Raw genomic sequence first — 27538 nt, 5'->3', positions numbered from 1 at the left:
TATGAAGTTGGCTGCAGGTGGAGCTGAACAGCGTAGATTTGTGTGCCAGCCAGAACCCCAGTGTGGATTTCAGCAGGGATTGGATGCAGTTGAGCAGCAGAGGGGAGCTGACATGCACCTTTATCACCCGACTTAGCCAGACTAAGGCTGGATATAGACAGGGCCCGTGATGGATGGCCTGCAGACCTTGCCTCTCTTTCCCCGTGACACAGAGCTGCTGTAATCTGTTAAAGGAGAGCCGCCACAGCCTCCATTAACTCCTCGCAACACAACAAGGCTGCATTCACAATTGCTGACCTACACTCACGTAAACCGCGCTCTGGTCCATTCACACCTCCAGGACCAGGCCACTTCAGTTGAGGGTCACATTCTGTTCTGTTATATTTGGGGTCTCAGAGATGTCATGGCCATTTTAATAGCTCAAAAAATATACTTAGCTTTAGAAAATCAGGTTAATGTTTCACAAATTGCTGTTACTGTGTGAAATGGCTATAAACTAAATGCAATCTATTCACAAATGCCTTCAATGCATATATATATATAAATGTAATATAAACATTTTAAAACAAAAAGATGGTGTAAACTGCTGTCATTAACTGATTAATTAAAGTTAAATGAACAAGAGATTTGATGAGATTCATTAATCCATTAATTCATTCAAATATTTATAATAATAATAATAATAATTCACAGTGATTTTGCTTGTGTCCAACTGAAGCAGCTCCAAACAGAAGTGCATACAACAGGTGGTAAAAGCTCTTAATCAGTTTTGATTTTGTCAGAGTAATATATTAAACGGTTCTGAAGGGTAAACAAGAGGTTAATTTCAATAAGATGTTGTTTTTACACACACACACAGCAGTGTCGTCTCTGGGATCTCAAACATAAAAACAGTAAAGCAAATCTCAAAGAACATAAAGAGCTCATCAAGGCACCAGTGGAGGAGATGACACAAGCCTCTGCTCGCCCCCTCAGGATATGACATAACAGTGCACTGTTAGCTTTGGTTGCCACCTGCTTAAAACACTATTAACACACACTACACATTTCAGGGTCGAGTTACAGGCACAGAGACACTGACGTCAATGCCCTCAGGGAAGCTTTTTAACAGTTCTTTTGCACACGCTTTATGATCTTGTCAGCTTGTCTAGGATTTGTTGCACTTTAAAAGGAGGGAAATTTATTTTGTGATTTGATTTGCTATTTTTGAAGCCTTTATCACAACCACAATCTTTTAAGTATTTGGCAATAACATAATTTTCATACATTAGGACTCACAGCAGCAGTACACTTACTTTTCTCATGTTGGGATTAAGGGAAATCATCACACTTAAGTAGCTAAAGATATACAGTATTTCACACAAAATGAATAGGTTATCATTTATTCATCCTCATGTCATTCTGACCCCATTATGTTAGGCTGATCATTTCCATAACAGCAAGGCAGACTGTGATGTATACTGACAGGTAGGGATATCGCAAAATACTGGTATTGACGATAACCGTGTCATAAAAAAAGGAAATATTGATACTCTGCTAATCCTATAATAATATAAAAAATGTATGTATATATGTTAGTAAATAATCTAGCACCAGCAAGGTCTCGGCATAGTGACAGTGGAAGAAGAAGATAATGATGACACAATGTGCAACTACTACAGCTGCAAAAACATAATGTTATGGGTGATGTCAGACAAAAATGAGACACTCTTCCCACATCTGAAAAATGTTCGCTTGCCAATATAGGAGTTTTTTGGAATCCATAAAAGAAAGGGGGTGTTAAAGAAATGGGGGGTCTCTCTCCATATACCCATATTTTTGGGTGACACATTAGCCAAAAAATAAAAAAAAGTAAAAACACAAAAGTTGAAGATGATTTTGACTGAGTATCGGGCATGAATACACCCTCTTATTCTAATTTCTTGGCCGATTTCAGAAAGGCTAGTAATAGTAAGCTAGCATCGAAAGCATAAGATCCCACCCTCCGTGCAAATCACTCTCCAAAGCCACACCTCCTCCAAAACACATGACCATGCTCCAGCAGATCAGAGGATAACCAACAACATGATGAGAGATGGCACAATATTACAATAATAGCTCCTTCCATTCTCACTCGGTCTGCAATAGTGTAATGGACCGTGCTTAAATAGATGAATATAAATACATATAAATACATTTAGATCACTTCATTTATTGATTGCTATCAGGAGGTGAGGAGTCTTTCAACCAGCAAATAAAAAAATATTTTTTTAACCAAATCATCTATTCTGCCTTTAAAGGGATACTCCACCCTAAAATGAAAATGTTGTCATTAATAACTCACACCCATGTCGTTCCAAACCCGTAAAAACTCCGTTCATCTTTGGAACACAAGTTAAGATATTTTGGATGAAAACCTAGAGGCTTGAGACTGTCCCATAGACTTCCAGGTAAATAACCGTGTCAAGGTCCGTAAAAGGTATGAAAAGTCATTGTCAGAATACTCCATCTGTCATCAGATATGAAATCAGGTTTATATGAACACTTTTTTAAGCGAAGAAAACTAAAATATTAACCTTATTCATTCCATTGTCAACAGTCTCCTCTGTGTCACTCCATTTCACAGTGCTGTGTGTGCTTTTCTGTGTCCTCTGCGCCACAAAGATGCGCTGTTTCTACATGTATTTAACTTTGATTTGAAACAAAACAGCGCATCCTTGTGACACGGAGGACACAGAAGATGGACCTTGACACTGTTATTTACTCACAGTCTCAAGCCTCCCAGTTTTCATCCAACATATCTTAAATTGTGTTCCGAAGGTGAACAGAGCTTTTACGGGGTTTGGAACATCATGGGGGTAAGCGATTAATGACAAAATTTTCATTTTGGGGTGGAGTAACCCTTTAAGAAAACTAAATATGCATCCCAATACAAATCTATGACTGTTTCACAAGAGTGTGATAAACTTCCCAATGCTCTTTTTCGCACAGAAAATTGCACTCAAATTTTTCTAGTGTGACTGCACATTCACAGAAAAATTCTTATAATACAGAACAACACGGGGTGAGTAAATAACCTCAATTATTCCTTTAACACTTTTCTCTCAGCACAGGCTTGATAAAGCCTGTCTGATACTATTGTTCGTCTTTATTTACTTAAAAGTCCTTGGCTTGCTGGAACATGTTCATTAGATCAATCCTCTTCGGCAGCGTTCAGAGATGTGATGCCACCCTGAGATAAAGGATTGATAACCACTCATTTATATATGCAAAGCAAGACGATTTACTTTCACCCTGGGTCAACGTAATCCCCAAAGCCTATAATTGAAGTCAATCACGGCCACTGGTGGCAGCAGGCCAGGGTTGTCTGTGACAGTACTTGCATTCAGAGAAAGACACAAACTCGATTAGTCCTAAAAATGGGTCTCAATTCTGCAGGACTCTGTCACACGCACAGATGCGCTGTCTCTTTAAGAAACGTCTTGCTTCTTAATTTAAAGCTCAAAGCAGAGGAACATAAAGGTTATTTTCATTAAGTTCCTGAAAATCTAGGATAAAGGTATTTATGCCTTCAATCTAGCAATGACCTTTTCGTAATGTCATGTTAAGCACATCTGAATGAAAGTTTTAGCAAATATGAAAAGGTCACTTTTAGTGCCAGACTTTATTTTCTTAATCAACTCACACAATGGAAATATGATATACTTGGAAATATCCACATCTAACTTGATTGGCTAACTTGATTGGCATACGATATTTATTAGTCTGCAGCTACATCATGAGCGTTGTAGTCATTTTAACTCATCAGCTTTCTCTAGGTTGTGTTTAATTTCATTGGGTGAAGTCAGGAAAGTCAATTAGACTGTTGGTCATGTCTCTACTTTAAAAATCCAGGAGCAGAAAAGCAAAGGGCTCACAGCTCTCGAGTGATAATTACAGTGATCTTGTGCAGCGTTTGGGTGTCTGGAATCAATCCAAAGCTGCAGCAAAATCAGATTAGTAATAAATGTGTGAATGAAGGCAACATATAATGGCAACCAATATACTGCCAGTAACAAGAAAAAACATACTAACGGTTTGACATGCATGGATCAATATCGGACCTGTGTTTTATGAATATCAACCGTACAGCGACTGCATAGCTATCAGCTATCATGACCTCTTGGTCAATTTTAAACACTCTCACACGGTTCAATGTTTCTGGATACATTGACAAATATTTGCAATTTCAAGAGCCAGCATATTCTATATTGCTTCTTTAAAGGGGGGGTGAAATGCTCGTTTTCACTCAATATCCTGTTAATCTTGAGTACCTATAGAGTAGTACTGCATCCTTCATAACTCCAAAAAGTCTTTAGTTTTATTATATTCATAAGAGAAAGATAGTCTGTACCGATTTTTCCCGGAAAAACACGACCGGCTGGAGGCGTGACGTGTGGGCGGAGCTAAAGAATCACGAGCGCGAGTAGGCTTTTGTGTTGAGAGCGTTTGGAAGCTGTGACTTTACCGTGAGGAAAACCCAACCAAAACAAACCATGGCTAATAGTCAGATTCAGCCGTTTATTTCTGATCCAGAATCAGATCCAGAGGCTGAAATTTAACAAGAGCAGCATCAGCAAAAACGTCTCTATGTGGTATGTACTGAAACTGTATATATTTGCTTAGCGGTTTTGGAAAATTACTAAATTCCACTTTGTCGTCTTTTTTTTTTTTTAAGCTGTACATGTGGAAAGTGCAGTTTGATGACAACATCGCATGTTGTTTACTTGATGTGCTTACGCGCCGATAGCTAAGTTAACAACACAGAGATATTTGAAGCAGTTTTACTCACCGCCTGCGGTTCCAACACACAATCGTGACCCTTTTCCGTTGGGACTGCATTATCCTTAAGAAATAAACGATGTGCAAATCCGTCGTCAAACTGGGATCTTGTGCAGATCTTTGAAATGCAGGGGAACAAACACAAACACTTGCACAACTCCGTTGATGCTCTGTAAAAATAAACTCCATCCGCTGGTCCCTTAATGCTGTTTCTCTTTTGGTAATCTGTGCAGGGTTGTCTTGCCCTGGAAACCAAAAACACACTCCTTTTGTGACATTTCGCGACGCTCTCGCTCTGATCAGTGAATGCCTGTTGTGCTCTCAGTGCTCTGCTATACTGGAGCGCGCGCTCTTCCGGCAGAAGTGCGTCAGGACCCATATAAGGAAATTCCGCTCCATCTAACGTCACACAGAGCCATACTCGAAAAAAACTTTCCGAAACTTGTGACAAACCGGAAGGAGTATTTTTGGAACAGAAATACTCCTTCAAACGTACAACTTAATTTTTGAAACTTTGTCCATGTTTAGCATGGGAATCCAACTCTTTAACACTGTAAAAAACTCAGTATGCATGAAATAGCATTTCACCCCCCCTTTAAATGTATCCAGTTTCAAAATGAAAATTATTATTATTACTTTTATTGGTCAATGTTTTTAAATGTGATGTTCCAAATGTACTTTGCAACATTTTAGTAACAAAAATAGTATGATTCTAGTAAATTTTCCAGTAAACTGTTACATTTCAAAAATGGTATATTTAGTAAAATGTACAATAGTCTTATAATCTTTGTTTTATTTAAATATTTTGGAAATCTTAGTTTACAGTGTAAAACTGTAATTTAAAATATTTTAAAATATTCGCAAAATAAAATCTAATAGCTTAGTTTTGCTGAATGTGTTTAAAATTAAAATGTTCAAAATCCATATTCAAAACTATAAAAATAAAACAAAAATGTATTGTGTTAAATAGCACACCTAAAATAATTTGTTTACAGTGCAAACCTGTAATTTTATATCTGTAAATTAAGAATTCTTCGAAATACTTTGAATTCTTAAACATTTGCCATTTGAATTGACAAAATTCACATTCAAACCTTGAAAACTAAAAACATATCTATTTTTTTAAAATCAAATTTACAAATTTGAAATCTTGATTGATATTGATAGATATTCCTTTCGAAACCTTCAGTGGTGTCAGTAGAAGTGATGAGTTTTCCCTCTTTATTGTCAAAAAGGTGAGGATGTATTTGTTCTCATGGAAAGTGTCAGGCGGGATATGAGGACAAATGGAGGGGTGGTGTGGGTATGGATTTTGGCTGAGCGGCGTGTCGCTGCGACTTGAGCTCCTTGGAGTCCCAACGCTAGGATCGGTTTCCACGTGGAGAGGACACAAAGACAGGAAGATAAAGACCTGCCCCAACAACATCAAACAGAACTGAACTGTGCAGTTTATTGTTGCTCTTCAAATTCTGCCATATGACAATCACTTCTTATCACAAGTATCATCATCCAGGCCATTGAAATGAAACGCAAGGCATTTATTAGAGGAGTTCTATGAGCTAAAAGAGGATTACAACTATAGAATTGGTATGATGGATGATGCTGATGTAATTACATTAGGCATCATCTTCAAGGTGAAGTGTGTCATTTCTGCACCACTAGCGACACCAGAAACGCAAAAATAACTAGTTTATTTACATTTTCTGATGAAAATATAAGCCCTGCTTGCCAATGCAAAATTTGCTGCCACAGAGCTGAGCTGGTTCCTCGTGTGCTGTTGTCTGTGTTAAGATGTTCTAAAGGGTTTTTGAGATTTTAGTTCAATAGGCTACTACGCAATTCAAAGCTTTCAGTCACGTGATCGGCTCAAAGACCTGGAGGGCAAAACATCCACAGAACTGCAGCACAAGCCTGTCAATTTTCCATCTGTTTCCAGCCGCAAATATTTAGATCACCTCTCAAAAGAATAAAGCAATTATATGTTCACAAAATGCAAGTTTGGCCATTTGCAATCCATTTTATATGCACCCACCGCAATATTTATCACTAAGCAATGCAGTAACACTTAAAGTACCAAGTGATATTAAAAGAACAAATTCAGTACATGCCTTATTGATTATGCTTACTTTATATTGGCAAGCCAGGAATATGAACGTAGTACACTAAATGGTTCTGTGTTTTCTTTATAATGGCTTCCTATAGAAAACCATTTAATATGAAAATTTGCGCATTGCATTTATATTCTGGGTTCATCTGCTTGCCTGTACACAGTATGCGTCATCAGTAAGGTTGTACTGAATTTCACCTTTTAATAACAGCATTTTACTATATTACTAAAAATAACTGGAGGTCAGTGGAGCAAAGCTTTGTTTTGACCTCCAGGTGGGTGTTATTATAAGGGTGTGACATCACCTGAAATCAATTGTTGAGGTTTCTTTTGAGTGGTTTTGGTCTATTTAAATGCTGTGGATAGATTGGTTACTAGGTGGTTGGTAGGAGACTGCTTACAATTGTTCTTTTTGAAAGAATCATCTTATCATGCCTACTGTACACCATGCTCACCAGTGTGGCATTCATTTGGTCAAAAAAAAAAAATATTGTGAAACATTATTACTTTTTTTGTTTTAATATATTGTAAAATGTAATTTATTAATGTGATGCAAAGCTGAATTTTCATTTAGACTTCAGTGTATATACACACACACATACACACACACACACAAACCCAAAGGCAGAAACAATAATGTACAGTATGTGGAAAGGAATGTGGCCTTTTTTTTTTCTTTTTTTTACTTAAACCACATAAACCCATTGCATTATAGACCAAATACACAAAATAATGTTCTTTTTAGCACCATCATATGACCCCTTTAAACTAGAATTGGAGAAGTACTTTAACATTTAGGAACATAAAAAATGACACAATTCAACTTTACATATAACATTACTGACACCTAAAAACACTGAAATACTTGTTAGGCCTCTGTTTCGTCCTCTGTTATAAACAGACTCAGACGGGTCTGTGTCTACCCCACAATATTTCACCTCACAAATGAAACAGATTATCTGCCAGAGCACAGCCACTGCTGATAGAGACTCCTGCTGTGTACAAATTCACAGCAAGTTTCCCACAGCTAGATCACAAAACATCCAAATTTCTCAACCGAGGTGAAAATTGAGGGTCTCCTTACACTGTTTTCATATTAACGGAGCCAGGGGAACCACAAAATGTGTTAATTTTGAAACGCCAGCATAGATCCACCATGAAATTAGGATGCATTTCATATGCCAAAATTTGCTAACAATTTTAAAACAATCAACAACTGCTTGATGTTTTTCCACTGAAGTTTATAATAGTGCCAGCAAGCAGTGAAAAAAGCATTAGGTACGACCTCATTATGCCAAATCACTCACTATAGCGAGACAGAAGCTCAAGCGTCTGTTTTCTTTGTACACAGCACTGTCCTTATCTTCAGTGATCTGTGACTCAATTAGTACAGACAGCAATTGACTGTAATGAATTAGGAACCCGTTGACCCAGGTAAGTTGGATATCAATCTGTTTCCCGATAGGAGACATGAGTCACACTTCATCCGTCAATATCGTTCTGCCATCGAATCGGTTATCAGTAATCACACATCAATAGCCTCCTGATGCAGGTCACTCCAGGTGTTTGAGCGTATTGTTTTGTTTACCGAACAGAATATGAAGGACAGGTGCAACATTCTTTGTGTACCCAAGACGAAAAGCAATTTAATTACTGATGAATACAGGGGATTAATGAGCAATTAATAACCAATTACACTGTCTTTAGCTTTCATGTTATGATTTCATAAAATAAATCTGGTAATGAATTTCACTTGAACAACATGAACGGATTTTGACATTCACTTTGCAGTAGTTTGTGACACAGCGCCTCCTGTGGACCAATTCAGTAAAGACCCTTCATAGACTGGAAGGTGATAAAGATTATATAAAATATATATTTTATATATTTTCTTCTCTTGAATCTTATTTTAAGTATTTTTTATAGTCTTTAATATTTAAATATTATTTTATGCTGTTCTTTTATGTCTATATAATTTTTATAATTGTTTATATATATATATATATATATATATATATATATATATATATATATATATATATATATATATATATATATATAAATTAGTTCATCAGGCTAAATTAACTAAAACTGAAATAAATATTATGCGTGTGTGTGTGTGTGTATATTAGTTCACCCAAAAAATAGGTCATTAAAAAAAAAAAAAATAAAAAAAAAAAAAAAAGTTATCCTAGATGTATATGGCTCTTCTTTCAGACGAATCCAGTTGGAGTTATATTAAAAATAGTCTTTGATATTTCAAGCTGTCTGACACCACTCAGTGAGTGTTGCATTGCTTCAGTCCAAAATATGTTTAAAAAAATACGCAGTGTCTCGCACGGCTCCAGGGGGTGAACAAAGGCCTCATGTGGCAAATTGATGCATTTTTTTTAAAGAAAAATATCCATATTCAAAACATAATAATAACTTTAATGTAGCTTGTGCCAACAGTTGTTCATGGAAGCAGTTCTGGTTGAATGACGTATGAGATTAGTGTTGCACATGCTCCGGTGAGTCACGTGAAAACCAAATTTTGTTACAAGGAGCAAAGCAAGCAAAGTTTCCATACTTTAACAAAGAAAAATCAGTCACCTCTTGGCTTATATCTAAATCCTCCGACATTCTTCTTTTCAATCCTCGTTTTGTACTTCTAATTAGTAACAGTTGTTTTGTTTTGATCTCCCTGCTGTGCATGCATCACTCCTGAGTGGCGCATGCGCAAAGCTGACCTCCATATGTCATCCACTCGGAGCTGCTTAGTTTACAACAGGAGCGCAAGCTAGATTCAAGTGATTATTTCGCTTTGAATATGGATTTTTTTTTTTTTTTTTTTTTTACAAAAACGCATCGATTAGCTAAAGGATTCCTTTGTTCACCCCCCGGAGCTGCATGACAATTTTTTATTTATTTTATTACAGATGTGTTTTTTTTTTATTACACCTATTTTGGACTGATGCATGCAGCACCCTCTGAGTGGCAAAAAACAGCTTGAAATATAGACAGTTTTTTTTAAACAACTCCGACTGGATTCGTCTGATGACTTCAGGGTGAGTAATTTATGGTTTCATTTTCATTTTTGGGTTAATAACCCTTAAGTGAAACTGAAGTGACATGATGTTTAACCAAGTTTACTATTTTTTATTATTATTATATTACATTGTTTACAGTATTATGATATTATTATTTACATTTTAGAAATATTTCCTTGGCAAATAGCTGAAATAAAGAATTATTATTTTTTTATTTGGTTTTGTTGTTTTTGTTTGTGTATTAATTAATAATAGTAGTAGTGGTTAGTAGTAGTATTAAATGCCTATACATTTTTATTTCAGTTATAGTTCATTTTGCCTGATGTATTAAATATATTGATATAGACAATTATTGGAATTTTCTTCTCTTGAATTGTCCTCTTTTGAATATATATATATATATATATATATATATATATATATATATATATATATATATATATATATATATATATATATATATTATTTTGAATATAGGCATATATATTAAATACAAATTTTAAAAGAAAAAATCAAATGAAGAAAATTCCAAGCAAAGTATTAATAAAAATGAAATCTCTAAAATAAGCAGAATGAGAATGATACTAAGAATGATACTAAAATAAGCAGTTGGTTAAGAGTCATCCATCTTACATTATTCCCAGTTTTAAAATGACTCACTTGAAAATAACCATAATCAGCAAACTGATTCACACAAAGAGGAGCAGGATGTACTCTTGATTCGATCTTAAAAATAGAGGAAGATGAGTCACAGTGATTGTCATTATTTATTTTATTTATTTATTATTTTTTTGACAGGATACGGTTAATTTGTAGCCACGTCATATCGGAGGAAGAAATAATATTGCCACAAATGTATTCATAAAGATTTATGTGTGCCGACATGCAAGCGGTAAGCAGCGATAAAGAAATAGCTGCAAGACATCCCGGGAATCTTGATATTCCGTCCTGCTTTGGAGCCGTGCTGGATGTTTTCTCTCTTGTCAGACGAAGGTAGAAGATTTTTATGGAAATGAGCCCACCTGCCACAGGGGGGTCGACAGTGCATGAAGCACTGGATACAGCCAATCACTATTTGCGATTCATCACCTTTTCTTCCTCTCTTTTCTGTTTTTAAGTTCCAATTTCAGATTCCTTCAGTCCTGTCTTTCATCTCTTTTAGAGACGGGGTAATTTACACTTCATCTTGGGATTTGATCTGGTCTGACGTAGCTCTCAGTTATCTGTTCACCTCACGACGGGCATCACCAGCTCTTCTACAAGCTTCGGCTGTGACTCACTAGAGTCCTCACTTTGACAAGATCAAGGCAAAGGGCTTTTTTCAACCTCAGCCTCCAAAACAACCCCCTCCCCACTTTAATTCGATGTCCGCAGACACATTTGATTTTGTCGAACACATGAAGCAGGGGGGCTCCTTCACCCTGCTGACATCATAAATCTGGGCTACTTTGAAAAGTGTGACAGCAATGTTTAAACAGTCTCATTCCTCACCTCTGCCAGGGCGAGATGGCTTTTCCAGAATGTGAGACGTGCAGCAAGAAAGAAGATCAAAAATATGTGTTAGCTTTTCAGACATTTGTGCTGTGCTACTGCCCTCTGCTGCACGCGAGGCAATCAAGCACTCTTATCACATCCGGGAAACTTCCAAATTACTCACCTTATAAATAAATAAATAAAGTTTTCATCATGTTTACTCATTTTCTAAACCTTTATGACTGAAGGAAATATTTAGCAGAGCTGTTCTTTTTTGACGGTCAAAATGAAAAGTTGTTTATTACACACTTCTGTTCAAATCTTTGAGATCGGTATGATTTTTTTATTTGATTTATTAGGTTCTTGATAGAAAAAATGTCACGCTGCATCAAACGGTTTCTTCCACAGATTAAGGCTTTAAAATGTCTTGAATTAGAAAAAAGAAAAATCTTCCGTAGTATTTTTCACTTGTTTTCCAGCACAACCAACATTAAATCAAGATACAAAGACTTAGGATGTAAAATGAAGATAATGAAGTTTTGTTTTCTGAAAAAAAAAAAAAACAAAAAAAAAAAAAACAACGTTTATGTTTAAAACATAAAGAATATCTGTTCTGGCAGAGCCCATTAGCAGATGTTTGTTCTTGTTTAAATTAAAAATTAATCTTCATTTTATGTCAGTTTTGCTCCATGATTCATGAATCTTAAGACACTTGCAAACCTTGATGTTATTTAGAAAGTGAAAAGTGAAAGTGACTCATACTTGGAATTAGTGCTCATTTATCCCATCCAAAGTGCACACACACACACACACACACACACACACACACACCTGGAGCAGTGAGCAGCCATTTTTTTTTTTTTTTTTTTTTTTTTTTGCTGCAGCACCCAGGGTGCAGTTAGGGGTTCGGTGCCTTGCTCAAAGGCACCTCAGTCGTGGTATCAAAGGTGAGAAATAGTGTTGTACATTCACTCCCTCGACCTACAATCCCTGCCCACATGAGACTCTAACCCACAACCTCTGGGTTAAGAGTCCAGTCTCTAACTATTAGGCCACAAAATCCCTTTACAGCGACTTATTTGTTTTTTTGTTTAGTAAAACAAAAATAAAAATAAAATAATTAAATGGGGAACCCTGCAAAAAACAAAACAAAAAAAAAACACTGATTAAGGCTGTATCTATTTAGACAATGATACAGTAAAAATCATTTTAATCAGCTCTGAACACTATAAAACCATTTTCATGAACACCAAAGGCAGCCAATTACAATTTAACAGATTCAATTTACCAGTACCGTTAGAACAATGCCGTAACTGCCCCGAGAGAACAAAGAGTACACAGAATAACCTCAGTTTAGCTCATTTACAGTGTCAGACTTCAATTTAGCCTCACTTGTGTACTGAAAGCAGAAAGCAGGTTTTCTAATGAACTAGATAAGAGAACACTGATGGCTTGTGTCTGTTGTGGTTTACCACAATAACAAGTTTAGGAGGCGTACTGCCCTTCATCTCCTCAGTGGTGAACTTGCCGAGGATGCAGTGAGACTGGATTTGAGTGCCCGCTCTCCAAATGACATTAGTTCATTTCAGAAGTCATGAAAAAAAGTGCCTTTCCTGAGTCTAAAGAGGAACTAAAATTTTCAATTTATATTCTGTCTATCTGCAAAACTCACAAAGTGCAGTGTCAGTACAAGGGAAAATAAGTTAGAAAGAAAGGGGGATACATTTTCTCTCTTTTTTGTCTTATTTGATGCTTTGTTAAAGGCAGAAAGAGAAGTGAAACAATAAAAAACATTCAGGTTCTACTTTTACATGCTTATATATTTAGCATAAAAAATAAATAAATAAATAAATAAAAACGAAAGAAAAAGAAACTCAAAAGCTTCCCAAATGTTTTTTCCAAATCACACACTTAAAAAAAACAAACAACTGATCTGATAAAAGACAAATCAAACATAACTGCTGATTTCTATTTTATGTATGTATTTATTTATTTATTTTACTGTGATGTTCATGTAACATATTAGATTTAGATTTAGACTTAGACTTATATATATATATATATATATATATATATATATATATATATATATATATATATTTAAAATAATTCAAATATTTAAAGGGGTCATATGATGTTGCTAAAAAATAACATTTTTTTGTGTATTTGCTGTAATGAAATGTGTTTATGTGGTTTAAGGTAAAAAAAAAAAAAAGTGATTTCCACATACTGTACATTATTGTTTCTCTATGACTCGCCTTCTGAAACACGTTGATTTCCACAAAGCTCATCTCTCTGAAAAGGTGTGCTGTGATTGGTCCGCTATCCAGTGCATTGTGATTGGCTGAATGCCTCAAGCGTGTGAAGGAAATGTTACGCCTCTTAACATATTGTGATGCCTTGCCCCATAACCCATTATAAATGTGATATAAACATGATTTTAGTTGTGTTTTCTTTTGGAAGGCAAAAACAAAGTAGTTTCACTTTCTCAACAAAAATGGTGTCACCGCGGCCTTGAGTGAGCAGAGGCTGAAGGTCTAGAGTGAGCTGTGGCTGGCTTGAGTGAGCAGAGGCGGGCGGCTTGAGAACAGTGCGGCCGGCAGATTCTATGAAGGAGTGTACCTTGGTCTTGCAGCAACCACATGTGATGAGCCCTGGCTGGACTACAGCGCAAATTTTTGTATTTTCTCAGCGACCAGCACGGATCACCTCCATGCATGACGAAGCGGAAGGCCAAACAAAGTAGTTTCGCTTTCACAATGAAACACACAGCATCTATACGACTTAGAGGCGGCAGCAACAACAATACTACAACGAGAATAAAAGGTACACCTTCTTTCTTTGCTTGAACATCTGGGCGGTGTTATGTAAATCTTCCACATGCATGGGGGCATGTTAGAACGAGGCATTTTAGGGGGGCTTGGACGAGTCTCAACTTTTATAAAGAATAACTCTTTGGATTTGAGACTTTAGTCTTTGCAAGTTCACAGATCTTCTTTATTCAGCAAGAGCTTGTAACACTCCAAAGATAAAGGAAAACTTGAAATCACATCATATGACCCCTTTATATGATGCGATTCAACTGTGTAGTGGTCTGGGAAATGATTTGTACCTTCATGCCTTTGATATGTTTATAGATGTTGATCTTTCCAGTTTGGTGGTCATGCAAAGGAACAGACGCTTTAACCTAAAACCCAAACACCCACAAGCCAAAGAAGAAGATACTCTGACTAACCGAGACTTGACTGCACACGTGGGCCACTTTAATTGTGAGTGTATTAAATTATGTCCATTTTCAGTTTTTGTTTATCAAGTAGTGCAGTCAGCATCAAAGCTGTCAGCTTTCTTATCTCACAGTAGCTTGACTAAATTGATCTCCTGCTTGTCTTATTATATGTGCATTGCCTACTGTGTAAAAAAGCATGTTCCATTGAATTATAATAACAAGGGAAAACAGTTATTCCACTCTGACCTGTGACTGCCACTGTTGTCTTGGGCAAAAACTTGCTTGCTTTTCAGATACTTATAAATTAAGCATTATGTTTCAGCCTCCACAATCTGGAAGACCAATAACGTGCTGTGTCAGACTGGCATGATGGGATACGACGAGTCCAACAAATTAAACTAGAATTTAACAAGTCTGAAGAAAATGTGAATGCTTGCTCATGCAAAACCTTTCACAACAACTGTACTGTGTTGTGGGCAGCTATCATTGCAATGCTACATGGTTGCTAAGGTATTTTGTAGAGTTTTAAGGGTGTTGCTGAGAACTTTAAAAGTCAAGAGCCAACCCCAAGTTTTGGCCCTAAACATATCCCTCTACTGAAATACAAAAACAAACAAAAAGCATTTAAACAAACCTTTGCTGATCTCCAAGCCTCGTCAAGCTGGTCAGTTCTGAGAGGGTTTGACTAGTGGACAACTAAACCAGCTAAACCAGTTTGGCCACAACACCATCTTATACAAGTACTTCCTTAAAGGAACAGTTCACCCAAAAGTGAAAATGCAGTTATTAGTTAATTACTCTATTATTGTTCTAATGCTATGTCCCATTTTGTTCTTCTTTGGATCACAAAATGAGGAATTTATTAAAAAAATTCTCCAGCGTTCACTTATTAGAATAATGGGAATTAAAGGGTTAGTTCACCCAAAAATGAAAAATATCCTGTGTTTTAGCCTGTACTAGCCTGTACAAGCCTGTACTACTAATAATAATACATTATAAAATATTTAAAATAAATTATATAAATATTGTAATAATAATGTACATATATTTTTCAGCTAGTTGTCAAGGCAACATTTTAATTTAGATTAACATAATATACTAAAATAATTATAACTGAAATAAAATGAATTATTATTAAAAATTGAAAAAATAATAATTAATACAAATAACAAAAATGAAATCAAGCAAAAAAAAATTACTAAAATTGAGAATAAAATGAACATGATTTTTTAAAATAAAAAAATACATATACATATATATTACTGAAGTGTAAAAAATATTAAATATAACATAAAAATAAGCATATTTTACATACACTGAAAAAAGTGTTTCATTGGATCAAAGTAAAAAAATTGCGTCAACTTGTTACATCTAATTACTTTACTTTTTATCAACTTAAAATTTTTACTTTGAAAAGAATTAACTATCTATTACTTAGCCAAAGCAAAAAGTATCTTTGAATCAAATAATATTTTTAAGTTTAATGAGATCTCAAATTATACTTTGTCTTAATGTTTTTTCTTTGTATTAACTTAATTCTTTTACTTTCTATCTAACCAAATATCCAAACAAATACAATTTAAAACATTGATGTAATATGAAAACAAAAATTACTTTCAGAATGTGTAATTTTATCAACTAAGATGAATGACTTCAAGCATCAAACATTTGACAGTTTATTTTGTCATAATAACATCCTGATACAAATACACATGCACAGGCACATGCAACAGAGGGCAATTAATTGAGTACTTCCACACCGTCAATGACAATGGAAATGTCCAGTGCACGACTAAGAGCATCAGTTTCACGGATCACAAAAAACGCCATGGTGGTCTTTTCAAATTCTCTCTCTGCTTCCTCCCTCTGGTCAGCCTAAAAACATAGGAGAGAGTAAATTGAGGGAATGTGAAAAAAAAATAATAATAACAAAAAATATCCCTTCATCTGAAAATTCCAAAATGTAGCTTTCCTACTATGGAGGTCAATGTAGAGTCCAAACGTCTGTTGCTAACTTTCATTCAAATACCTTCATTTGTGTCCAGCATAAAAAAAAAATGTAAACGGCTTATTACAAGAGAAGAGTAAGTGATGAAAATTTTTGGGTGAAGATGTACTTTTACACTTTCTTTAGCTTTGAAAATGCTTTTAAACACTTTGTACAAGCAAACGCTCGTACAATGTGTTGACCATTGTAGATAATCACAGACATATTCGTGGAAGAAAGTCACACAGGCTGATGTGTAAATGATAACACAATTTAGTAATTTAACTATAAAGTGATATGTCACTACCAAATCGAAATTTAGTTAGGATGCTTTGAGGGCGAGTTAAACATAGGGAAATGTTGATTTGGTAGTGAAATATAACTTTAAGGCAAACATGGTTGTAGAATATTTCAGTAGTTTACATTGTCTATATTACCTGGTATTCTTTGATCAGACAGCTTGCATCTTCACCAAGTTATGTGATCAGGCACTTCAGCAGGCACTCTCTTCTGATGTCTATGTCCAAACTCTACAAAATGTTCAAGATGTATTGTTTTTATTAGACCAATACACTACTAAATTGATCACCACAAGCAAATTTGTTTGCATGTAACCAATACCTGATCCATAACTTTAATAGTGTCCTTAGTTTTCTCACGGAGGGCTCCACCTTTGCTCCTAATAACCTGGAGAAGCTGAGAGCTGTCTGTCTGTCCAAAGAGGCCATAAATCTTGATTGTAGAGGTAAGGTCGTGATGCGAAAAAATTCTGCATTAATCTGTAAGAAAGAGAAACAGAAAATAGACTAATGAAAAAAAAAAAAAAAAAAATTTGAGAACTAGTTGTAAAAGACATATGCACACAATGCATTAAACAACAAAACATATAATTAGGGCATCCAAGACATTTTCACATTGAGTTACTTGCCAATGAGAATGGTGAGGTAGAGCATAGGAGAGAAGAAAGATAAATAACAAGACTTATCCTCCAAAGCAAAAATTAAATGGTGCAAATTACTTACGTTTTTCATGTGGCTGGATTATTCAAAACCTGTCCTAATTGTTGTTCAGCAGTACCCCGTCCTACAAAAGACAAAATGAATTAACCACCTGGCTCACATAAACAGATCACTTATTAGCGAGTATGCTGGTCGACACAATGAGTTAAAATAAGTGTTTAGGCATGTCACTAAAGACATGTGTTTGGGCCTTCATGTAAAGCTAATGTTAATCATGAATGAGAGACCATACAAGTAAGCAGAGCGAATAACTTGCGAACATGAGTTTCATAAATCAATAAAAATCATCATAATATATACCTTCATAAAAACGTTAAGTCTATACAAGTGTCTGAAGCGTGCATGTACTTTATACATGTAGCAGTACAGTATCGCACTCCAGCATACCCGAAACAGTCTTTATACTACGTTTCAATATCAATCCATCTCACCTGAAGCAGTTTTCTTGTATTATTTTATTTCCACTCGGTTTAACATTGTAATGAGGGAAACGTGTAAATCTTCTAAACGATTTAGAGCAGTCAAACTAGTACGTTAATACTAACCGTATGTAAAACACCAGTAAAACATAACATTTTATGAAATCATACACGTATAATTTTAATAATACGGCCCAGATGTACGTTTAAAATTACTTACCAATTTTCTTTATTCACGTTTTACCACGCCGAGTTCATCCATGCGGTTTAACAAGAATGCTGAACGTCCTCACGCATGACCCTGGATTACGTTATCACGTGACAATGGGAACCAATATTTTAAATTTCAATTTACATAAATGTATATTTTACACTAACAATACATTCTTTTAATTTTAAATTGACCAAATATTTACATAACACTGATGGCTAGACAGAAAATGTAATGTTTTGAGTAGAGCCCGACCGATATATCGGCCGGCCGATATTATCGGCCGATATGAGCTAATTGCATTTAAATCGGCATCGGCGTTTATAACGGCCGATGAAACATGAGAAACAGTCTCATATTCTTCACTCATGTTATGAGTGTTGCATAGTTTGCCCACCAGAGGGCGGTCTGCAGCTCCAGAGTTGCAACAGCGCCAGAAATCCACAAAGAAGAAAGCGATCAGCCAAGCCACCCAGGTGAGTCTGTCGTTCGTCATGTGAAATGATTGTAGATTTAGTTCATACACTGTATATAAAAACGGTGTGGTAGTTCTAGTTAACGGTCCTATCATTATCACTTCTAAATATTCTGTAACATCACTTAGAGCCGCTAATGCATTGCTATATTAGATTAGCCACAAAGCTAATACCATGTTTATCAGTGGAAGAGCGCGAACGTTAATAAGAGGTCGAACTATAAAGTTAGCGTTTAGTGCTTATTCTATTGCGGTGTGTTTCCCACATAATGACCGCGTAATGGGCCTTTCACACAGGACGCGGTATGCACAGCGCTTGGCCGCTGGGTTTAGCGTTGCCCTTCAGATTCAGTTGCCCTGCTCTGCGCTATGGCGTAGGCGGAGTTTTAAAAACTTTTAGCGGGAGCTCTTTCATAGTCTGTTGTTCCTCTTTTCGGTCAGCAGCAAACATGTATCTGTCCCGTTGTAAGAAGCGAGCGATAGCGCTAGTCCTGCTGATGAGAATTAAGAGAGAAGCAAGGAAGAAGAGGCTACCCTCAGGCCCAGGGAACAATTTGGTGAATTCAGGCTGGTTACGTTACTCTAACGCTAATATAGCTTCCTTTTTAGCAGGCCCCTTAAATGCTTGCTATTAACTTGTTTGAAAGGTGGTTCTTCTCAAAATTGACAGCGGTGTGTTCATGGCACTAACGTTAACCATTTTGATTCAGACTGCACAAAGAGAAGAGGAGAAGATATACGGGTCCGTTGTGAATGTGTCTGTGAGAGCAAATATAGTGTAGTTACAGTAACTACAGTAGGTGCGTCAGAAATGATTAAATCAGAGGGGACATGTAAATAAATGTGAGCTGAACAAGCGCTTTTTTCTTTTCTTTTTTTTTTCTTACATATTGTTTCAAAGCAGCTTTACAGACATAACAGGAAAATGTTGAAATAATATTGTTAAATATAAGGAGGTTAATACCTATTGCTTGACAAATAAAAAAATATATATATATTTCTCATTTTTGCCTATGTAGGAGATCCCTGTTTATTATTATTATAATTCTAATGATGACATGAGTAATGATACATGGTGATATTATTAATACACATGCTTATTCTTTCTATGTCTCTCTTTCTGCCCTACAGATGGCTGAAAAAGGTGAATGATGTAGCAGCAAAAGTGTGGGACTACTTCTGCAAATACTTTAACTTTAGTATTATAATTTATTTACAGTACACACACAGACTGTTAAAATCAGCTTCAACTGGAAGAAAGTAAAAGTGTTAAATGTTTAAAATCAGACTGTTTTTTGATCGTTAAAAAATATATACTTTTGATGTGCAATTGTTTAGTGATTGAGACCGTAATCTAAGGCTTTTTTTTACATAAATCCCTTCTGGAAAATGGTTTATACAGCCCACATACATAGAACAGGCAGATATTTTGCCATTGAATGTTATGTAAGTGCAGCTTATAGGAAATGGGTCTAATATCCAGTTTATTTTCAAAATCAAAATATCGGCTTATAAATCGGCTCTTTTCAAGTTAATATCGGCATCGGCATCGGCCCCCAAAAATCCATATCGGTCGGGCTCTAGTTTTGAGTTAGATCAAGTAACGTTATAACGACTTCTTTAGAGTAATGACATGCCATGTGCACTTTTTTTCAGTGTATTGACTCAAATCTAATGTACTCCCAAAAGTTTACACTCTCTTAATTCATAAGTCACTGTGTTATATTTAAGCTAATTAAGACGGACATTTTCGACATATTTTGTGTAACGTTATATATTTTAATATTGAAACGGCAGGAGACAGTGCTGACGCTGTGGGTCTCGTGCGCGTGCCTCCGGTGTACAAGCACAGAAAGCCCTTGTGGGATTAACGATTTCAGTTCTGTTTCGCGGCTAATAGCGGTTTTAAAATAATCAAGCTCTTAATTTTTCATTGATCCATGATTCTTTGCTCACTCTAACGTGTCAGTAACTTCATGCAATCCGCCCAATTAAAGATGCGTGGGTGTATGTACATGTGACATAACGCACCCATAAAACAGTTAACTTATTCAAACGCATCATATAACGTTACATATTTATCAGATGCAGTTACAGTAAATTAAAGCATTTTGTATAGTTACTCACCGATATTGTGGAACTGCTGTCAGCCGCAGTCTGGATGTGAGGGGAAACAAGATGGCCGTCGATCGTAAAATTCTCAAACCCAACCACGATTACGTCAGTGGTCACGTGGTTTACACAGAACGCAAAATTATTGATTTGATGTGTAGCAAATAGTTTAAATTAAACCAACAAAACTTAGATTTACTTTAAATTAAAGTAAATAATTTACTTAAACTCAAGAACAAGACAGAAAATTAAATAATTTAAGTCAGATTAAGTATAAAATGTGCTTTAGAGTAATGACAGGGCTGTTGCACTTTTTTCAGTGTATAAGATATGGCACTTTTAGAGGTAAATGCATAAAAAAAAACACCAAAAAAATTGAATACATTTATATTTTTTATTTTAAGACATTTACAATTAATTAATTTGGGTCACAAATTAACGGCTTCTATACGAAGGATGCTTGAGGGATAAATGTAAAAGAATAGTAGCATGCATTTGATTCTCCCACAAAACACTCCCTAACATACAAACATGACATATTTCCAGTCTACCGGCCACATGGTAGGTGGTAGGTTCTGCCGTCTGCAGTCTCAATCTGCCAGAAAGAGATAAGTACTTTTTTACGCCAAATCAATATTACTGAGATAACGCAATTTATTTTCTTCCCTCCCAACCTCTGATGGGAAGCATGAGGAAGAATCAATCCTAAACTGGAACAAATGCAGTCAGTTCATAGAGAGAAATGGTTCCTATTTGTTCCCAGCTGGTCAATACGCATTGGAAGCCCAGCTGAGAGCACTTTAATGAGTGTGTGCTGGCTTGTTTGCCATAGAAGACAGAGACGTCATTTCAGACTCCATGATTCTGGCCTGCACTTTTCCAGTGCATCATGCCATGATTACTATGAAGCCAATATAGGAATATTCCAGCATAATTTCCACAGCTGCCGAGCATCTGAATACTGGCACAGGTAGGGAGAAATATCATGCCATCTTTTGCTTTTTGTGTGTGCCTACAGACAAACTGCGTAATTATGTGTACCGCTGGAAATACAGGTGTAACTAGTCACTTTAAGTCAACGTGAAATTAAAATTGAAACAGTTTACAATCTTAGTGGACATTCCTGATATGTAATAAAAAATCAGCACCCTACATTTTGTCATGTTGAATATCCTGCTCAAGTAAAATATGTTGCTAACTGGATTTCACTTTGATGATAAAGAATTATAATATATATATATATATATATATATATATATATATATATATATATATATATATATATATATATATATATATATATATATATATAATATAAATATTTATATAATATAGAAAAAAAAAATTTTGCTTTATTAAAAAAATATTTAGTTAAAATGACCTAAGCTATTTATGTTTTTACCTGTCATCCTGTCATTATTATGGTATCAAGAATTTAACTGTGAATACCTTTTGAATTCCAAATTACATTTTTGAATTTGAACAGATATAGCAAACAGAAAGCAGAACTTCAATTTGATTCTGAATGTAAGAAAGTAAAATTTATTCAGTGCAAATTCATTAATTTGTACCTAACAAGAAAACCAAAGAATGTTTAGAAAAACTTTTAATATTGGTTTGACCAAGTTTTTGTTTGAAAATGAGAGAATACAAAATAAATATAACACTTGAATAACCATTCAAAAGCTTGGGGTAAAATAAAATAAAATAAAATCATACTAACTTTTTAATTTCCAAAGACACAAATTGATAAAAAGTAACAGTAAATGTATTTAAAATTTTAAATTGTTACAAGATTTCCATTTCAAATAAATGGCGTCAAAAATTATATTAAGAAGCACAACTGTTTTTTTTTTTAAATAATAATAATAATGTTTCTTGAGCAGCAAATCAACATATATAAATTATCTTGACACCGAAAACTGGAGTAATTATGATGAAAAGTCAATTTGGCATCACAGGAATAAATTATATTTCAAATAATATATATATATATATATATATATATATATATATATATATATATATATATATATATATATTATATATATATATATTTATATAGCACAACACTGATAAATGTTATGCAAAAACGTCCCCGCTTTCATACATTTCTATAAGCGATGACCTGTATATTTGAGGTTTTATTAAGACAATCAATTGAAAAAGTCCAAAACACTTATTTATTTTTAACGTCAGTGGAAAAAAGTCCACCCAAAAAGCAAAGACCAGTAACATAAGCAACATGAATTTTCCCCATCACTCATGTTGACTGCTTTGCCTCCATATATTGATTAACAGACATTGTGGGTGAACAGCACTGCAGAGGGCCTGCCTTCAGATGTCACACCATCTAAAATCTTTATGTACTCTCAACATTTTCTGTCAACTGAGACTGTAACCGTGCAGAAATCCAATTACAGCCCAATGCGATGCAATGACTATTAAATGGATGATTTACACGGCGAGCAGAAGGCGCTTTGTACGGAGCTATAATCGTACTGTACCGTTAATTCCTAAGAAATGGTTGTATGGCATGCTGATTGATAATATCGACCTGGACCGAAGACCAGTCATCAGGGGCCATGTGGAGGTGTCAATAAGCAGCCATTTAAAGCAAGAGCATGCCACAAATTGTGAAGAAATTCAATTTTCCATCACTCGTTTCAAAGAGTGTTGTTGTGTGGTCTCCTTGACACATCCCATCAAACAAAAGCACCGCTGTGCAGCCGAGAGACTACAGACTGGCAGAGCACTTAATGTACACAGTTATCCATTCCCCAGGAGTTCGCTTCTGACAGAGCACCAGCACCTCTAGACTCCATGCACGATACTCCCTGCCAATGTGAAAAATATAGAACGCGAATTGTGCATTTTTGGAAAAACTTTTGCCAAACTGGACTGGATTGCATGTGTCTTTTGATCTAGTTAATATAATTTTTGATCTAGTTAATACACAACGACATTAAGCAGAACGTCTTGGTTACACACATAAACCTCATTCGCTGGTGGAGGGAATGGAGACGTTATGTCGACATAGGGGATTTACTTGAGAGCCCCATTCCACTATGAATTTAAGACAAAATGACCAAAGAATATTGGCTAGTGGATTTTGCATCAGGGAACTAGGGTTACGTACATAACCGAGACATTCACTATCTGTCGGTCACTACTGATTATGTTGTGACGACACTGTGTGTCCTTGGAACAACCTGGACCCCATCACAACCCTGTAGCAAATGTTGACAAACAGCTGCATGTCAGACAAATGCTACAAAATGGTCGTAACCTTCCCAACGCCCTAGTGTAAATTCGCTGATCTTGGCACCTGCAGGGACCAAAAGGTGAGTACACTGCTGCTGGAGATAGCCGAGCCGCTGTTCCTTTCATTAAAAGGTACTTCAAGAATTTCCAGTTTGTTATGGTGCAACCGGCAAGACCTGTTCCTCGACCTCCCTGACATTGCACAGTGTCATGCATGCTTGTGAGTGCCCGAGGCCAGCTGTGTGCCAGTGCATCTGTGCCAAGGGGGGCCTAAGTCAGGAAGTAATACAGCTGGCAGTGGGAGGACTTATGGGAAGTAAACAGGTCTACCTGAGCTTCCCTGAATTGACTCTAGATCAGCCTGATTATTTCAAGATGGAGCTGCCATTCTCTGGGGAACGTGAGCTGTCATGAGAGCATGTTGGCTGCACAACTGAGCTCCCCTGCAATGCAAACACAAACCATAGGAACGGCCAATGCCGAGGAAGAATCGAGACATTATAGTAAGTGTCCTTCAGATCGACCGCTGCAAACCAATCCTGGTGCTGGATGCATCTGATGGTGTGCTTCTGTATCAACATTTTGAATGGGAGCTTGTGTAGGGCCAGATTCAAGACTCGCAGATCCAGGATTGGCCAAAAGAAACATCTTGCTTGGGCACAAGGATGTTAGTTCTTTAAAATCCTGACTTCATCTTGGCCAGATGGACAAGTTCGATTGCGTCCTTCGCCAGTAGGACAGTAATCTCGTTGCACAGGACAGGGGCATCTCGAGCTGCCACCAAGTTTTTTGATTATGCTGAACCTGGGGGGTCGCCTGGCGAACTGCATCGCGTAGCTGAGTCAACCTGTCTGAATGAGGGAGTAGGACAGGCTGGACAGCGCAAGCCATGCTTCCAGGCTCCGTGCGATTATATATATATATATATGCACATTATAAATGCAACACTTGTTTTTGCCCCCATTTTTCATGAGCTGACCTCAAAGATCTAAGACTTTTTCTATATACACAAAAGGTCTAATTCTCTCAAATCTATGTTAGTGATCACTTCTCCTTTGACTTCTCCTTCTCTTTTGTCTCCAAAGGCGTTTCAGAGAATTTGGCAGTACATCCAACCGGCCTCACAACCGCAGACCACATGGAACCACACCTGCCCAGGACCTCCACATCCAGCACCTCCAAGATAATCTAAGACCAGCCACCTGGACAGCTGCTGCAACAATCGGTTTACATAACCAAATAATTTCTGCACAAACTGTCTGAAACTGTCTCAGGGAAGCTCATCTGCATGCTCGTTGTCCTCATTGGGGTCTTGATCTGACTGCAGTTTGTTGTCGTAACTGACTTGAGTGGACAAATGTTCACAATCGATGGCATCTGGCACTTTGAAGAGGTGTTCTCTTGATGGATGAATCACGTTTTTTTTTACTGTACAGGGCAGATGGCAGACAGCGTGTATGGCATCGTGTGGGTGTAATTTGATGATTTCAGTGTTGTGGATCGAGTGGCCCATGGCGGTGGGGTTATGGTAAGGGCAAGTGTACACTGTTAGAAATGTCTGTAAATTTAACAGTATTTAACTGTAAAATGAACTGTATTTTACTGTAGGACAGTTATACAGCATATTACTGTATTTTAAAGTTACATTTTGGGGAATACCCTCTTGGAGACACTAAATTACAGTATTTTTAATTTACTGTAAATCTAAATACAGTAAAGAAAAAATGAGCGCGAAACCTGACCAATCACAGATCAAGTTTTATTTCCCACTTGGAGAAAGAAGAAAACAAGACACACAGATGCGAAAACAACCAGTCAGATGCAAAGGTGGGTACAAATATTACTTCTTTTACTTTTAATATATTATATCTTTGGTTTAACTAAAACAAAAATATAAATAAAAAAATGCTGCCACTGAACGGCGCGCAGTCACCTCACATTTATGCTCAATATGCTGTGAAGAGAGCTAGAGAGAGTTGTGGTGACACTGTGCAAACATTCATATTTCTTTCCTTTCTTTCCCTTTTCTGAACGTTTCACCGTCAAAATATGGACATTAACGGGTCTCTGCCTTGGGTTTGACCACTCCAGGAGCTGGTGAGTGTTCATGTTGACTGTTAGCCGAACAACAAAGCTTTCGTGGATTTAGCTTAAAGTCAGTCGGATTTTTTCCCGCTATTATCGCTTGCTGTTAACTGATTACCCCATATAAATGCACGTCATGCTTGTAGTGCTAGAGTAAAACCCGCAATGTTCGTGTCGTGTGCAAACACTGGCGTCTCTGTGGAGACATTATACGCCTTTATTAATCATGCCAAAGGGCATAAAAACACGGCGAATTTAAGGTTTTCGTGTGCAGTTCCTGAATGCTCATACACTTTCCAAAGCCTCTCCGCCTCTCAGTCTCACAATTTAACGTTACCGCAAACACATAAAGTTAAGGAAACTAAACAACCAAGAGAAAAATATGTCTACTTCAAATGTAACATTTGTTCTGTACATCAGCATCGGGAGAATAACATAATCTCGTTCGCGAAAATGCGCCGCAAATGGCACAGAACATAATGGAAATGTTTTCAGGGGACCCCAGTAAGTGACGAACCCGACTGTGTACATCCAATGCGCGATCAACGGCTGTCCGAATTCACTCACTCGTTTTCATTCACAGCTTCAAGTGAACCGTATTAGTGGACTAATGTAGAAATGAGTGAATGAGTGTTAAGGGGGCGATTTCGGATTTAGCCAACGTAATTTCCTCATTATTTTAACCTGGGATGTACTCGTGACAAAGCAGCATGGTGTCTATCAGCTTAATAGCTGTACTTAGGACATAAATGTCTTATTTTTGCTGTTAACATAAATGTTGCAAATAAATACATTTTATACAAAAAAAAGTTTTCGTAATATGCTTTATTTATCTGTGTGTGTCTCAACTTTAAAATTAGCTGTTTCATCTTTGGACCCTATTACCTTACATTTCTTACCTATGAAACTTATTTAAACATAACATTAAATTTTTTTTTACAATGTTACTAATGTATAGATTAATATCTCACCCTCATGTTCTTTTTACATTTTTTATATTGTATATAAAGTTGTATGTCATAAATATGTAATCTCTGTATTTTTTGCAAGAAAACAAAAATAGACGTTGAGTACTAAACATGCTCCATCCGGGTTCGTCACATATTGGGTCCCCTGGAAATATTTCCGTTGTGTTCTGTGCCATTTGCAGTGCATTTCTGTATTTGGTTGTGTTGTGAGTATTTGGTTGTTTTGTTAGACATTTTTCACATCAAATGATCTAACTTTTTTTTCTGTTATGTAAAGGTTAAATGTTAACCCTGACAACAGCAAGTGCTCCTCAAAGTTCCACGACATCAAAAGAAGTGGGAAGATGGTGCAAAGGAAGAACT

The 27538-nt window shown here is 36.2% G+C and overlaps 1 long non-coding RNA gene across 5 annotated transcripts; it reads right to left on the bottom strand.

The window, feature by feature from the left end:
* Positions 1–16295: 16295 nt before the first annotated feature.
* LOC113071520 (uncharacterized) lies at positions 16296–20966 on the bottom strand. Of its 5 annotated transcripts, none has more exons than XR_003280112.1 (6): positions 20874–20946; positions 18281–18361; positions 17645–17705; positions 17244–17428; positions 17060–17152; positions 16296–16510 (listed from the first exon to the last, which is right to left on the bottom strand). It is a non-coding gene; the product is annotated as an uncharacterized LOC113071520 (long non-coding RNA). The 5 variants fall into 5 exon arrangements; XR_003280109.1 differs by having other exon boundaries at positions 17244–17401; positions 17641–17705; positions 20874–20944; XR_003280108.1 differs by having other exon boundaries at positions 17244–17401; positions 20874–20943.
* Between the last annotated feature and the right edge of the window lie 6572 nt (positions 20967–27538).

This window comes from Carassius auratus, unplaced genomic scaffold (genome assembly GCF_003368295.1).
Source record: "Carassius auratus strain Wakin unplaced genomic scaffold, ASM336829v1 scaf_tig00007487, whole genome shotgun sequence".
Lineage (NCBI taxonomy): Eukaryota > Metazoa > Chordata > Actinopteri > Cypriniformes > Cyprinidae > Carassius > Carassius auratus.
The sequence above is the reverse complement of the archived record's forward strand: the minus strand, read 5'-3'. Positions and strand labels throughout refer to the sequence as shown.